This window comes from Halichoerus grypus, chromosome 6 (assembly GCF_964656455.1).
Source record: "Halichoerus grypus chromosome 6, mHalGry1.hap1.1, whole genome shotgun sequence".
NCBI classification, from domain to species: Eukaryota; Metazoa; Chordata; class Mammalia; order Carnivora; family Phocidae; genus Halichoerus; species Halichoerus grypus.
This window is the reverse complement of record NC_135717.1, coordinates 9,978,978-9,992,007: the sequence shown is the minus strand read 5'-3', so window position 1 is coordinate 9,992,007 and position 13,030 is coordinate 9,978,978. Positions and strand designations below refer to the sequence as shown.

At 48.7% G+C, this 13,030-nt stretch overlaps 1 long non-coding RNA gene across 9 annotated transcripts in view; it reads left to right on the top strand.

Annotated features, from left to right (window-relative positions):
- LOC118548640 (uncharacterized) overlaps window positions 1-13,030 on the top strand; it is a 55,896-nt gene that overhangs the window by 11,723 nt on the left and 31,143 nt on the right. For 6 of the 9 annotated variants that reach the window (XR_013448729.1, XR_013448726.1, XR_013448725.1 and 3 more), the window contains exons 4-5: window positions 526-666; window positions 7,181-7,520. The exons of 1 other annotated variant lie outside the window; for it this stretch is intronic. This is a non-coding gene — a long non-coding RNA (uncharacterized LOC118548640). The remainder of the gene's footprint in view (window positions 1-525; window positions 667-7,180; window positions 7,521-13,030) is intronic. 2 more of the 9 variants (XR_004923688.2, XR_013448727.1) reach the window with 2 other exon arrangements.

Genomic DNA, 13,030 nt, shown 5'->3' with positions numbered 1-13,030 from the left:
GAAACTAATGATGTACTATAAGTTGGCTAATGGAATTTAAATTAAAAAAAAAAAGACATTACCTATTCCATGTAAGATTTAAAATTTACTATCCTGAAGTGGTTCATAGGGCAACCTCTCCTGTATCTATAATATGGTCCTTTTTCCTTCCAATAGTTTTTATTTCTATTCTCTCTCTCTCTTTACATCTTTTGCCAAAGGATTTATTAGGCTTTTAAAAGACCCAATTTTGGGTTGGAGGCCCCTCTTTCATTTGTTCTCAATTTTATTGTTTCTTTTATTCTTTCTTTGGGATTTTTCTGTTTTGTTTTATCCCCCTCTACCTTTCTGAGTTGACTGCCCAGCTCACTGACTTTTGGTCTTTATTTCTAACATGTGTATTTAAGGTTATGAATTTTGCCTTACGTATTCCTGTAGCCATATCCTCCCAGTTTTGTTATATGGCGTTTTCATTTCTTCTTTGACTAGTAAATGCTGAGAAGTGTATTTTCAAGTTTTTTTTTTTTTTTAATTTATTTATTCAAGAGAGTGAGAGCGAGAGAGATCAGAGGGAGAGGGAGAAGCAGACTCCCCGCTGAGCAGGGAGCCCGATGTGGGACTCGATCCCAGGATCCTGGGATCATGACCTGAACCGAAGGCAGCTGCCTAACCAACTGAGCCACCCAGGTGCCCCTATTTTCAAGTTTTGAATGCATGGGGATTTGCTTATGTTTTGTCTCACTGAGTTCTCTCTATATTGTAATGTAGCCAGAGAATGATATGCATGATAGTAATTTTTTGGTATTTATTTATTTATTTATTTATTAAAGATTTTTATTTGTTTATTGAGAGAGAGAGTGATAGAGAGAGAGCATGAGAGGGGGAGAGTCAGAGGGAGAAGCAGACTCCCCACCGAGCAGGGAGCCCGATGCGGGACTCGATCCCGGGACTCCAGGATCATGACCTGAGCTGAAGGCAGTCGCTTAAACAACTGAGCCACCCAGGCGCCCAATTTTTTGGTATTTATTAAGAGTTGTTTCTAACTTAGCATGTGGTCAGTTTTTGAAACTGGTCCATGTGTATTCTGTAATTATCACATATGGAGCTTTATGAGGGTCGTTTATTTCTATTTTGTTTTTTAGATTTTTTATTTTTTAAATACTTTATTTATTTATTTATTAGAGGGTGGGGGGAGATTGAGAGCCTGAGCAAGGGGAGGGGCAGAGCGAGAGTGAAAGGGAAAAGCAGACACCCTGCAGAGTACAGAGCCCACCGTCAGGCTCCATCCCAGGACACCGAGATCATGACCTGAGCTGAGATCATGACCTGAGCCAAAATCAGATGCTTAACTGACTGAGCCACCCAGGTGCCCCAGGATTTTTTGTTTAAGTAATCTTTACACTCAACATTGGGGTCAAACTCACGACCCTAAGATCAAGGATCCCACGCTCTTCCGACTGAGCCAGTCAGGCGCCCCTATGAAGGTCGTTTAAATCTTTTTTGTCCATACCAATTTTTGTCTGCTTGATCTAGCTCTCAACTGGTGGGGGAGGTATTTTAATGTCTTTCACTGTGATTGTGGATTTGTCAAATTTATTTTCATAAGTCTGTAAATTTTTGCATTCTGTATTTGGAGACTGTTGTCATGGGCATACACGTTTAAATTCTTTTATCTTCTTGGTCAACTGATCCTTTTAACATCATGTAGTGACCCTCTTTATTCCTACTAGTGTTTTGTTTTGTTCTGTTTTTGACTTAAAGTCTGCTTGACTATGTCCACACCTGCACCAGCTTTCTTTTGCCTTGCATGTTTTCCCCTCATTTCCTTACATTTAGCCTTTCTGAATCTTTGTATTTTTAGGTGAGCCTCTTGCGAATAGCAGATGGTTAAATATTATTAATAGCATATAATCATATAACCCTTTAATTGGCAGGTTAGTCCATTTGCATTTATTGTGATTACTGATGTATTTGAATTATTTATTTATGTCATGGTATTAAATTGGTCAATACCTTTTATTCCTTCCCCCAACCTTTCTTATAATGATTCTATTTAAAGTATTTTAGAAATTGTCATTCAGTATCCAGCATGCATTTTTGATTCAACAAAGCCTAAAATTAATCCCAAACAAGATAAGGACGCTAGAACTCTTTTTATTTTTTAAGTTAGCTCAAACTCATGACCCCGAGATCAAGAGTTGCACGCTCCATGGGGCACCTGGGTGGCTCAGTTGGTTAAGCAACTGCCTTCGGCTCGGTTCATGATCCTGGAGTCCCGGGATCGAGTCCCACATCGGGCTCCCTGCTCAGCGGGGAGTGTGCTTCTCCCTCTGATCCTCCCCCTCTCATGCTCTCTGTCTCCCATTCTCTCTCTCTCAGATAAATAAATAAAATCTTTAAAAAAAAAAAAAAAAGAGTTGCACGCTCCTCTGACTGAGCCAGCCAGGAGGCACCCCTCTGCTGTCAGTCTTACTGATGTAGTTTTGGAATATTGGTGAGGTCCCGAGCCAATGGCCAAGAAAGAATTCTTGAGACATCTTTGGTGCAAAAAGGTGATTTTTATTAAAGACCTGCGGGCAGAAAAAGCTGCCACCCTGGGGTTGTGAGTAATGGCTGGTTATATACTTGGGAGTTGGGGGAGGTAAGGAAAAAGGGAGGTGCCCAAAAGGACTTTCATTTGCTAAAGAAGACCCTGAGGACACTGGAGGCCTTGCTATTGTCAAGCTAAGGTGGTTTTTCCCTCTAACAAAGCATTAACGTTAAGACAGCCTGGAGGGTCCCCTGGGTGGCTCAGGTCATGATGTCTAAGTCCTGGGATCGAGCTCCACCTTAACCGGGGGTCTGCTTCTCCCTCTCCCTCTCCCTTTGCCTCTTCCCCTGCTTGTGCTCTCTCTGTCTCTCTCTCTCAAATGAATTAAAAAAAGACAGTCGGGAGTTCCTGGAGGAAAGTCACACATATCCCACCCAGGAGTTGGGGGTGGAGGGGCTGGGGGGCTGGAGGGTGGTTGTGGGGTGTCAGCTGTGATTTGTCCTCAGCTTGCCTTCTGCTCCCTCATCATTATGGTTAGATAATCAGCATTTTTCCCCTCTGGTAGCTTTAAAGTTTTTTTTTTTTTTTCCGTTTTTGCTTTTGTTTTGCACATTCACTGTGATGGTTTCTTTTTTTTTTTTTTAAAGATTTTATTTATTTATTTATTTTTTAAAGATTTTATTTATTTATTTGACAGAGACAGAGTGAGAGAAGGAACACAAGCAGGGGGAGTGGGAGAGGGAGAAGCAGGCTTCCCGCCGAGCAGGGAGCCCGATGCGGGGCTCGATCCCAGGAGCCTGGGACCATGACCTGAGCCGAAGGCAGACGCTTAACGACTGAGCCACCCAGGCGCCCCTAAAAGATTTTATTTATTTATTTGACAGAGAGAGACAGAGTGAGAGAGGGAACACAAGCAGGGGGAGGGGAGAGGGAGAAGCAGGCTTCCCGCAGAGCAGGGAGCCCGATGCGGGGCTCGATGCGGGGCTCGATGCGGGGCTCGATGCGGGGCTCGATGCGGGGCTCGATCCCAGGACACTGGGATCATGACCTGAGCCGAAGGCAGACGCTTAACGACTGAGCCACCCAGGCGCCCCACTGTGATGGTTTCTAAATGAAGACTTAACCATTTCTAAGCATGGGTCGGGTTTGTGCTTCTCGAATCTTTAAACTTGTGTCTTTTGACAGTTCTGAAAATATAGTCATCGTTATGTCTTTAAATATTGCCCTTCCCCTGTTCTTTCTTTCTCCTTAGAGGATCCTCCTAGACCTGTGTTCACTTCTGTTATTCTCTCTTCGATGCCTTCTAACTTCCCCTCATTTTAGCTCTCTGTGCATTCTGGGCATAGAGAATCTGTTCCACAGACATGTGTCCCAGCTGGCTAGTTTTGATTTTAGCTATTTTAACTTGCTATGTAACTCATTTCCTTTTTAAAAGTTTGTTTCGAGGCATCTGGGTGGCTCAGTCAGTTAAGCATCCGACTCTTGATTTCGACTCTTGATTTTGATCTCAGCATCGTGAGATCGAGCCCTGTGTCAGGCTCTGCGCTGAGCGTGGAGCCTGCTTAAGATTCTCTCTCTCCCCTCCCTCGCCCCCTCCTCCCCCCTCGCTCTCTTGCGCTCTCTCTCTCTCAAAAAAAAAAAGTTTGTTTCATGGAGTGCATGTTTCATTTTTAAAAGTTCTACTTGGTTCTTCTACACATCTGCCCCCCTATAATGTCTTATTCTTTGGAGTTCTGATTCCTAACATTTTTCCTTTAATCATTTGTTAAATCATTAAAAAAAATTTTTTTTTAATTTATCTATTTTAGAGAGAGAGGCGGGAGAGACACCAAGTGGGGCAAGGGGCAGAGGGAGAGAGAATCTGAAGGGACTCCCTGCTGAGCGGGGAGCCCGATGTGGGTCTCGATCCCACCACTCTGAGATCATGACCTGAGCCGAAATCAAGAGTCAGATGTTTAACAGACTGAGCCACCCAGGCACCCCTTAAATCATTTTAATTGAATTATAATGTACATCTGGAGAAGTATGCAAATTATAGGTGTACCCCTCACTAAATTTCCAAAAGTGAACAAACCCTTGGAATCAATGCCAGGGTTAGGACTGAGAACGTTCCAGAACCCACAGAAGCCACCCCAGTGCCCACTCCCAGTTTCTTCTTCCCTCTAAAGGCCAACACTTCTTATAGTCCTTTTTAGGACTCATTTGATGTTGTCCTTCAGATCGTTGTGTGTTCAGGAGAGCTTAGGCTTCTCCTCTTCTGTTTGTTGTGTTCTCTGAGTTTCAATCCTAGGGCGTTGTCCCCCCAGGGATTTTGACATTTCTTAGTGTGAGCTCAGCCTTAAGGTGGCTGGTTCTTAATGATCCTTTCCTCCAGTAGAATCTGCCGTGGCCTGGATAGAATGGAGCATGGCTTCGGAGCTTTTCCCCTTTGCTTATTATGCCCCAGGAGAACCACCAGACTGGGCTCAGTATTTATGTTAGTGTTTGGCCTGGGAGTTTCTGGACCGTCCTAGTCCGGTAAATTGACATCTCCAATCACGTGGTGCTGGGTTGGGAGTTTTGGATTCTCAGGCTGAAACAGACAAAGTGTGCTTGTTACCTCCCTATAGATTTTCTCAAGGTCCCCCATTCACTTCTCAGAGATCTCAGGACCCCTCTGGCCGTGGGTGTGCCCCAAGGCTGTCTCCTGTCCCCACCTGGGCTCTAAGCCCAACCCCTGCTGCTCACCCCTTCCTCAGCGCAGGGCAGAAGCAGGGTGAGCTCGTTAGCTGTCATCTGCGGGGGACAGGGGCCTCTTGTTTCTGGCATCTGGGGATTTCTCTTTCTTTTGTGTGAATGCAGCTGTGCATTTGAAATAATTTGTTTCACTGACCATTTGAAGGAGTTTGTGATGAGAAAAATTTCAGGTCACTTTGGTGTGCAAAATCAGAAACACCTCAGGGGGTATTCACTGAGCTGTCCAGCACTTGAAAGGTAGTAATGTGGCTGTGGAGCTGATTTTTAATTTTCATTAATGGACACTGAAATATAAATAGTGACAGGTAGCTGGTGGCTCCCATATTGGGCAGCGCAGCCTTAGAAAGGAAGGAGTTGCTCCCCAAGGCCCCGTGGGCTGGGCAGGCTCGGGTCAGACTAATCCCAGGGTGTGGACAGCCTGCATTCCGGCCTTGGTCCACGTCTCTGACCATCTTGGCTTAGATTCCATTCTGTGGATTTGGACCTGCAAGTGCCTGATGAATGGGCCAGTCGGCCTGGAGGACAGGAGGCCTAGGTGGTGCCCCAGGGATCTGTATTAGGCCCCACCTGTTTATCTGTTGAGGGTGTGGCACAGAATTGAGAAGGTTTAGGAACACCTTGAGTGACAGTCAGGACCCTGATGGCCTCTTTTGCTCCTTAAAGCCTTGGCTTTCTTTCTTCATCCTCCGTCCTCCCCCCCGCCCCCCCCCCACCCCATTCTGTTTACAGCCCTTTCTGACCCTCAGGCTTTCCCTGCAGGGCTCCTCCTCTGGCAGGGCTGCCCACCCGAGGGGCTCTAGCTCCCTGGGGAGCCTCGGTGACAGCCTTACGCAGCGCAGGATCCCCCAGACACATCCCGCTTTTTCCTGCCTGGGTGTCTGTACCCATGCCCTTCCTCCTTCTGAGCTGTCCCTCTGTCACCCCCCCCCCTTCCTGATGGGCTCATTCTTTCTTTCTTTCTTTCTTTCTTTCTTTCTTTCTTTCTTTCTTTCTTTCTTTCTTTCTTTCTTTCTTTCTTTCTTTCTTTCTTTCTTTTTCTTTCTTTCTTTCTTTCTTTCCTTTTCTTTCTTTTCTTTTCTTTCTTTTCCTTTTCCTTTTCTCTTTCTTTCTTTCTTTCTTCTCTTTTTTCTTTTCTTTTCTTTTCTTTTCTTTCTTAAGGTGTTATTTATTGGGCGCCTGGGTGACTCAGTTGGTTAAGCGACTGCCTTCGGCTCAGGTCATGATCCTGGGGTCCTGGGATGGAGTCCCACATCAGGCTCCCTGCTCGACGGGGAGTCTGCTTCTCCCTCTGACCCTCCCCCCCTCATGCTCTCTCTCTCTCATTCTCTCTCTCTCTCAAATAAATAAATAAAATCTTAAAAAAAAAAAGATGTTATTTATTTATTTGAGAGAGAGCAAGCAAGACAGAGCAGGAGTAGGGGGAGAAGCAGAGGGAGAGAAGCAGACGCCCCGCGGAGCAGGGAGCCAACGCAGGGCTCGATCCCAGGACCCTGGTATCATGACCTGAGCCGAAGGCAGCTGCTTAACTGACTGAACCACCGAGGCGCCCCTCATTCACTTTCAAAACCAATCTCAAATGTCACCTCCCCCAGAAAGCCCAATTTCTATACTCCCCAAACACTCCTGACGCATATACTTTTCTGACAGGTAAGTGTATGTATAGATGTGTACATGTTCACGTATATATAAAGCGTTTATAAAAGCATACTTGATGTGCACAATGGACAAGATTCAGACCTTATCCATGAGTAGACAGCGAGGTTTGTCTCCCCCACACCCTGGATTCCAGCCCACCCAGTTCCCCTTTCCCAGGGCAACTGCTGTCCCTCAACACCAGGAACACCCTTCCTCAAGAGGAGCCTCGGGATTTCTTTTGACCTGCCAACAGTCAGCAAGTGCGTGGAGGGCAGGGCTGATCTTGTCCATTTTCTGCAGGCTCTCTGGGCACCGCAAGGCGCTGATGCTTGGGCAAACCACAGCCATCTGCAGACAAGGTTCCGGGGCAGTAAGACAGAGAAGAACGGAGCCTTAATGGGGGTCTGTGAGCCCCTGATCGAAGAGTGGACCAGAGCACTACTGTGAAACTACCCCCCTACTAGCTTCCCAAGGGCTCAGGGTGGGAGCTGGAGCTTGGTCCTGGGCAGCACGGGCATCACAAACTGTAGCCGCGGCTCCTGCCACCGCCTTGCACGGAAGTGACGTGGCTCAGTGCAGATGTTTTGGGCTGGGATGTTCCCACTTTCTCTGGCCTACCCTTGGAAATGCAACTCCCTTGGTAAGGCATCAGGGAGACCCAGCAAGGCTCGAGGGGAGGGAGGTGGGAGAGGGGGAGGCCCGCAGAAACCATCAGCTTGGAAATCGGGTGCCAACTTCTCCTTTCCAAGAATATTCTGACTGTCTGATCAAGGAAGATTTCGATTCAAGGGCAGCACATTTCGGGGCGCCAGGCCAGGGAAGGACATGGATGCTCTCGCCGCGTCCCTACAACAGCCAGATATAGAACCGAATGGGGAAAGCTGTGCAGGGAACACCGTCCACTCCTCGGCAAGTAGGGGTTGGACGATTACTTGAAAGATGGACGGTTTCCATATCCAGGGGTGTGGGGATGAATTTTGCTTTTGTTCCTCTTGGGACTGGCTCAGAGGTTTCCAAACGCACAGAAAAGCAAGTGTCGGGGTGGTACACACAGAATGGGGCAGACTCCTGCAAAAGCTGCCCCACTCAGAGCACTGCTGAACTTGTTTTTTATCCTAAATTTGTTTTTCTAGCAAAGAGCTGAGGCCAAAGGGAAGGGAGAGGTGGCAGGCTGTTGAGGGGTGGGGTCCTGAAAGGTACGGGATGATGGGTGAGGATCCATGCCAGGGGGAGACCCTCCGTATGCACTTCCGGTTTTTCTTTTTGGCCCCTGGATTCTGCTCTGACAGCTCAAGCCTTGGGAAGAAAGGGAAGGTACACATTGTGGGGGGTGAAGAGGATCAGAGAGCCAGAAAAAATGGGGAGAGCTAGAAGATCATCTGAAGCAGTGGTGACAAGGGACGAGGTTGGGATGGAACCCCTCCCTGGAGCTCTGGGCGGTGGCTGTGTCGCCGCCAGTGAGGTTTATGTGAGGGGTGATTATTGCTAATTGGAAGCCCTCCCCGGGAGACCTCAGTGGCACTTGGCGGGGGAGACACTGAGCTTCCTGAGTCTTCTGGCCCAGGTGCTGGATGGCTACTTGTGTCGTAAAAGCCGGGGGAGCTTGGTGACCCCGGGGCCACAGGTGTCACTGTGCTTGGTTGGAAGTCACCATCTGGTCCTACCTGACCAGCCCCATCCCCAGCCTGTCCCCCACACTGAGTCCTCCTCCGGTGCCAGGCACTCCCAAGTCCTTGCTCACCTCTGTGCCTTTTCCTGTGCTGTTCCCGCTTCCCAGAATGCCCCTCCCTCTGTGTCCCCATTGCTCCCACATGCCCACCAGACAACCCCCTACCCCTTTTCTATGCTCCCTGCACATGCTGCTTCCTCTGGCGAGCCCCTCCCAGCACGGGCTGTTGGCATGTCTGCCTCCCCAACTGTGCTGTGGGTCGTCCGGTCTGAGGGCCCCATGGGGTTCCTTTCTAGCCCATCCATCCCCCGAAGCGCAGGCAAATGGCTGGGCCGCTCATGCTTGCTGAAGAAATGAATTTTTGAAAAGCTAGTAGCATTACTTCTGGATAAGTGAGGCGCGTGGCTTTAAACTGAGCTGATGTGGAATTTGTACTCAGCTGGAAAAGTCGTTTTGAGAGGTGGGGAAGCAAATGCCACCCATCTTTAAGGTAATGTCAACAGACATCCACTGGCTCTGCTCTACCAGCATTGCGGTTTCTCGTGCACACACCCATCTGCCCCCCCACCGTCAGCGAGGACAGAGCATCCATGCCTGCACAGGCATGGTCCCCAGCTTCCGGGGGACGGCGATCGGTCCAGATGGCGTGCACACGACCCAGCAGGTCAATCAGTCGCCTTCCTCGCGATCGATGCCCGTTTGCAGGAGGCAAACCCTCCCTTGCCGTGGTTGCTCAGCTGGAACTGCTTGGTGAGCCACTGGATTTGATTTGTGCTTTGCTTCGTTTTTCTTAAGCCAGTTTGAGTTGGTTTGCATCACTAGAAACCACAAAAGGCCACGTCAGGGCAAGTGCATGCTTCTGACTGGTCAGAGAGGCGTATCAGGCCTGAGCAGTGCGGTTTTAGAGGTAGGGAAATAAAACGCCGCTCGTTCCCAGTGTGGGGAGAGGTCTGGAGACTGCGTCCTATATGTAAAATGAGGAAGACCTGGGGACTTTTAGCCAGGAGAAGGAAAGGCTCCTGTGGCTGCAGAGAGGCATGCCAAGAGGACCGGACTTGGGTAATAGCTGAAAGATACGAGAGGAGGGGCAACCAGACAGTGACCACAGCTGTCTGACAATGGAGGCACTGCCATGTGAGGTAGTGAGATCCCCGTCACTGGAGGTATTCCAACAGAGATGGAATAGGAATCAAGAATACAGAGAGGCAGGAGGCACCTGAGTGGCTCAGTCAGTTAAGTGTCTGCCTTCGGCTCAGGTCATGATCCCAGGGTCCTGGGATCGAGCCCCGCATCAGGCCCCCTGCTCAGCGGGGAGCCTGCTTCTCCCTCTGTCTGCTGCTCCCCCTGCTTGTGCTCTCTCTCTCTCTCTGACAAATAAATAAATAAAATCTTAGAAGAAAAAAAAAAAGTCAGGGAGAAAAGGGTTGGTGGGGCCATGTTTCAGAGTTAACAGAGAATTAAAAACCCGAGCAGGCAAAGTAGCCCCAGAGCTTTGACTGGTTCCTTATGGGACCAACAAAACAAAACAGCTATAAAATACTTTTCTGAGACAACTGGGGAAACTTAACTAGGGATTAGATATCAGATAATACTGGGAGTTACTGTTCTCTTGAGTCTGATAATGGAATTGTAGGGTTTTTTTTTTTTTTAAGATTTTATTTTATTTTTTTAAAGTAATCTCTACACCCAACGTGGGGCTCGAACTCATGACCCCAAGATCAAGAGTCACATGCTCTACTGACTGAGCCAGCTAGGTGCCCTGGGGTTGTGGTTTTTTGTTTCTAAAGATTTTGTTTATTTATTTGACAGAGAGAGAGCACAAGCAGGGAGAGCAGGGGGCAGAAGGAGAGGGAGAAGCAGGCTTCCCACTGAGCAGGGAGCCTGATGTGGGGCTCAATCCCAGGACCCTGGGATCATGACCTGAGCCGAAGGCAGATGCTTAACTGACTGAGCCACCCAGGCGCCCCGGGATTGTGGTTTTGAAGAGGACGTAGTTTTGGGTCATGCATTTTGAAGTATTCAGTGTGTTCAAGAAGTGAAATGTTACGATCTTTGGGAATTAATTTCGACTGGCTCAGCAAAACCAACCAACCAACCAACCAACCAACCAAGCCTATACACACCCAGGCAAATATTGACAATCATTGAATGTAGATGGTGGGCCTAAGGGGCTCATGAACCCATTATTTCAACTTTTCTTAATATTTGAAATTTATCATGATACAAAGTTTGGGGAAAATCTCAACGACAGCCCAGTGTATTCACTTCTGTGTACAGTCATTTGTAAACTAAGCAGAACCAAAAACCCAGGTGATAATCAGAAGGGCCCTGGGACAGTAGGGTGGGCTTGGGATTTCCGGGATCTGGGAGGGTTTCAGAAGCACTGGGGTGAGGCTGAGAGGGGGCCTGGGTGGAATGAGGAAGGGCCCTGAGTGCCAGGTTAGGGAGGCTGATTTTGTCTGCAGGGGCTTGAGCAAGCCACCAAACCGCGGGGACAACCTGGGACAATGTTGGCATGTCAGTGGGAGCAGTGAGGGCGCTGATGGGCTGGAGAAAGGAGCCTTAGTCTAAGTGCCTTGAGGGGCAAGGCAGCCTGGGTGGGGTCTGTGATCATCAGGAGAGATAGGAGTCCCCTCTGAAGGGAACAGCTGCTACTTGGGGATAGCTGAGAGTCCCTCCAAGGGGGCAAAATGCATGTGGGTCCAGAGAACTTCTCAAGAGCATCCAGAATTCTTTCATTGTATGAGAATCCTCTAGTTTATAGCGTAGGCACATTTAAAAGTAGAAGCAAAACAAAACCCTGTTGGAAGCAGACAAAGCCCTGGTCAGGTTCTGGGGCCACCGTCCCTGGGGGAGTGAGGAGGTGTGACAGTCCAAGGTGGGGTGCTGGGTCTGACCTCAGGTGACGGTGCGGAGGCCAGACTACAGAGGCACCCAGAGGTGGACTCCATCCAGGAGACCTGGTGACTAAGCAGATTCAGGAAGGGGAGGGCGGAGTCCAGGGCGACTCCCAAGTGTCCAGCATGGGCCGCTGCTGGGCGGGGAGGACACTCCAGAGGCAGAGTCACAGGAGGAGGGCAGGATGCTGGGGGTAGGGGAAGTCGGTGTCTGGGCTGGAGACCTGGAGAGCGAGCCTGAGGCCCTGGGGAGGGCGGCCGTCCCGGAGAAGGAGCCCTCCAGGGAGAGTCTTAGAGTCAGGAAAGAGTCTGAAAGTCTGAGGACAGAATGGGGGAGGTGGGAGGGAGTGGAGAAAGAAAGCCAAGGCTTTAAGGGGCAAAAGAGGCCACGGGGTCCTGACTGTCACTCAAGGTATTCCTAATCCTTCTCAATTCTGTGCCACACCCTCAACAGATAAACAGGTGGGGCCTAATACAGATCCCTGGGGCACCACCTAGGCTCCTCCAGGCAGACTGGCCCATTCATCAGGCACTTGCAGGTCCAAATCCACAGAATGGAATCTAGGCCAACCCACGTGATTCCCACTTGAGCTCCATCAAGATGGTCAGAGGCATGGACCAAGACTGGAATGCAGGCAGTCCACACCTTGGGATTAGTCTGACCTGAGTCTGCCCAGCCCATGGGGCCTTGGGGAGCAACTCCTTCCTGTTTTAGGGGAAGGGAAAATGGGCTTTTGGGCTGTCAGGTACGACCTGGTTTGATCGCATATCAGACCTGAACAATGGGCATTATGCTGACCACACGTGTCGGCCGAAGTGTCGGACATTCATTCATTCAACATACATTTATCCAGTATCTCCTGTGGGCCATTAAACTGCACTGGGTGTTGGGGATACAAAAATCTAAGACACTAGGAATTGGATCAGGAATCAAGTTGTGTGTTGCTTTCAAATTACACAGAAACGATCCCCACCCCCACCCTAATTCTGGCCCCAGCTCCATCCAGATTTTGGCATACTCCCTAGCAGGCTGTATCAGAATTTTGGCAGGACAAGAGGGGCTATGAAGCTTGTTCTCCTGAAAAACCTCCCCATATGTCTCTGATTTGGCAGGCTAAGATAACCAGAGAACTCTGCTAGTGAAATTCTTTGAAATGTTTCATAAAATTTATTTTAAATGCACAGCTGAGCTCCCATGACAGAAATCCCAGGAGTCTAGGAACAAAGAGAGGACTAAACACAGTAGATGATAGCCAATGAGTTGATAATGTTGGTAATTCCCTTAGATGTCAGTGAAGGTCATTAGCGAGGAGTGACGGGAGATAGACCCCGCGCTAGGGTTGCTAGAAAAAAAGTACAGGATAATACAGGATGCCCATTTGTGTGTGTGTATACAGACAGATAGGTGCATTACATGCATAAACACACATATACGTAAATACATTTTTTTTTTGGCTAAATATGGCAGCCTGGACCCACCTAAAATGGAAATTGTAGGGGCTCCTGGGTGGTTCAGTTGTTTGAGCGTCTGACTCATGATCTCAGCTCAGGTCTTGATCTCAGGGTCATGAGATCGAGCCCTGT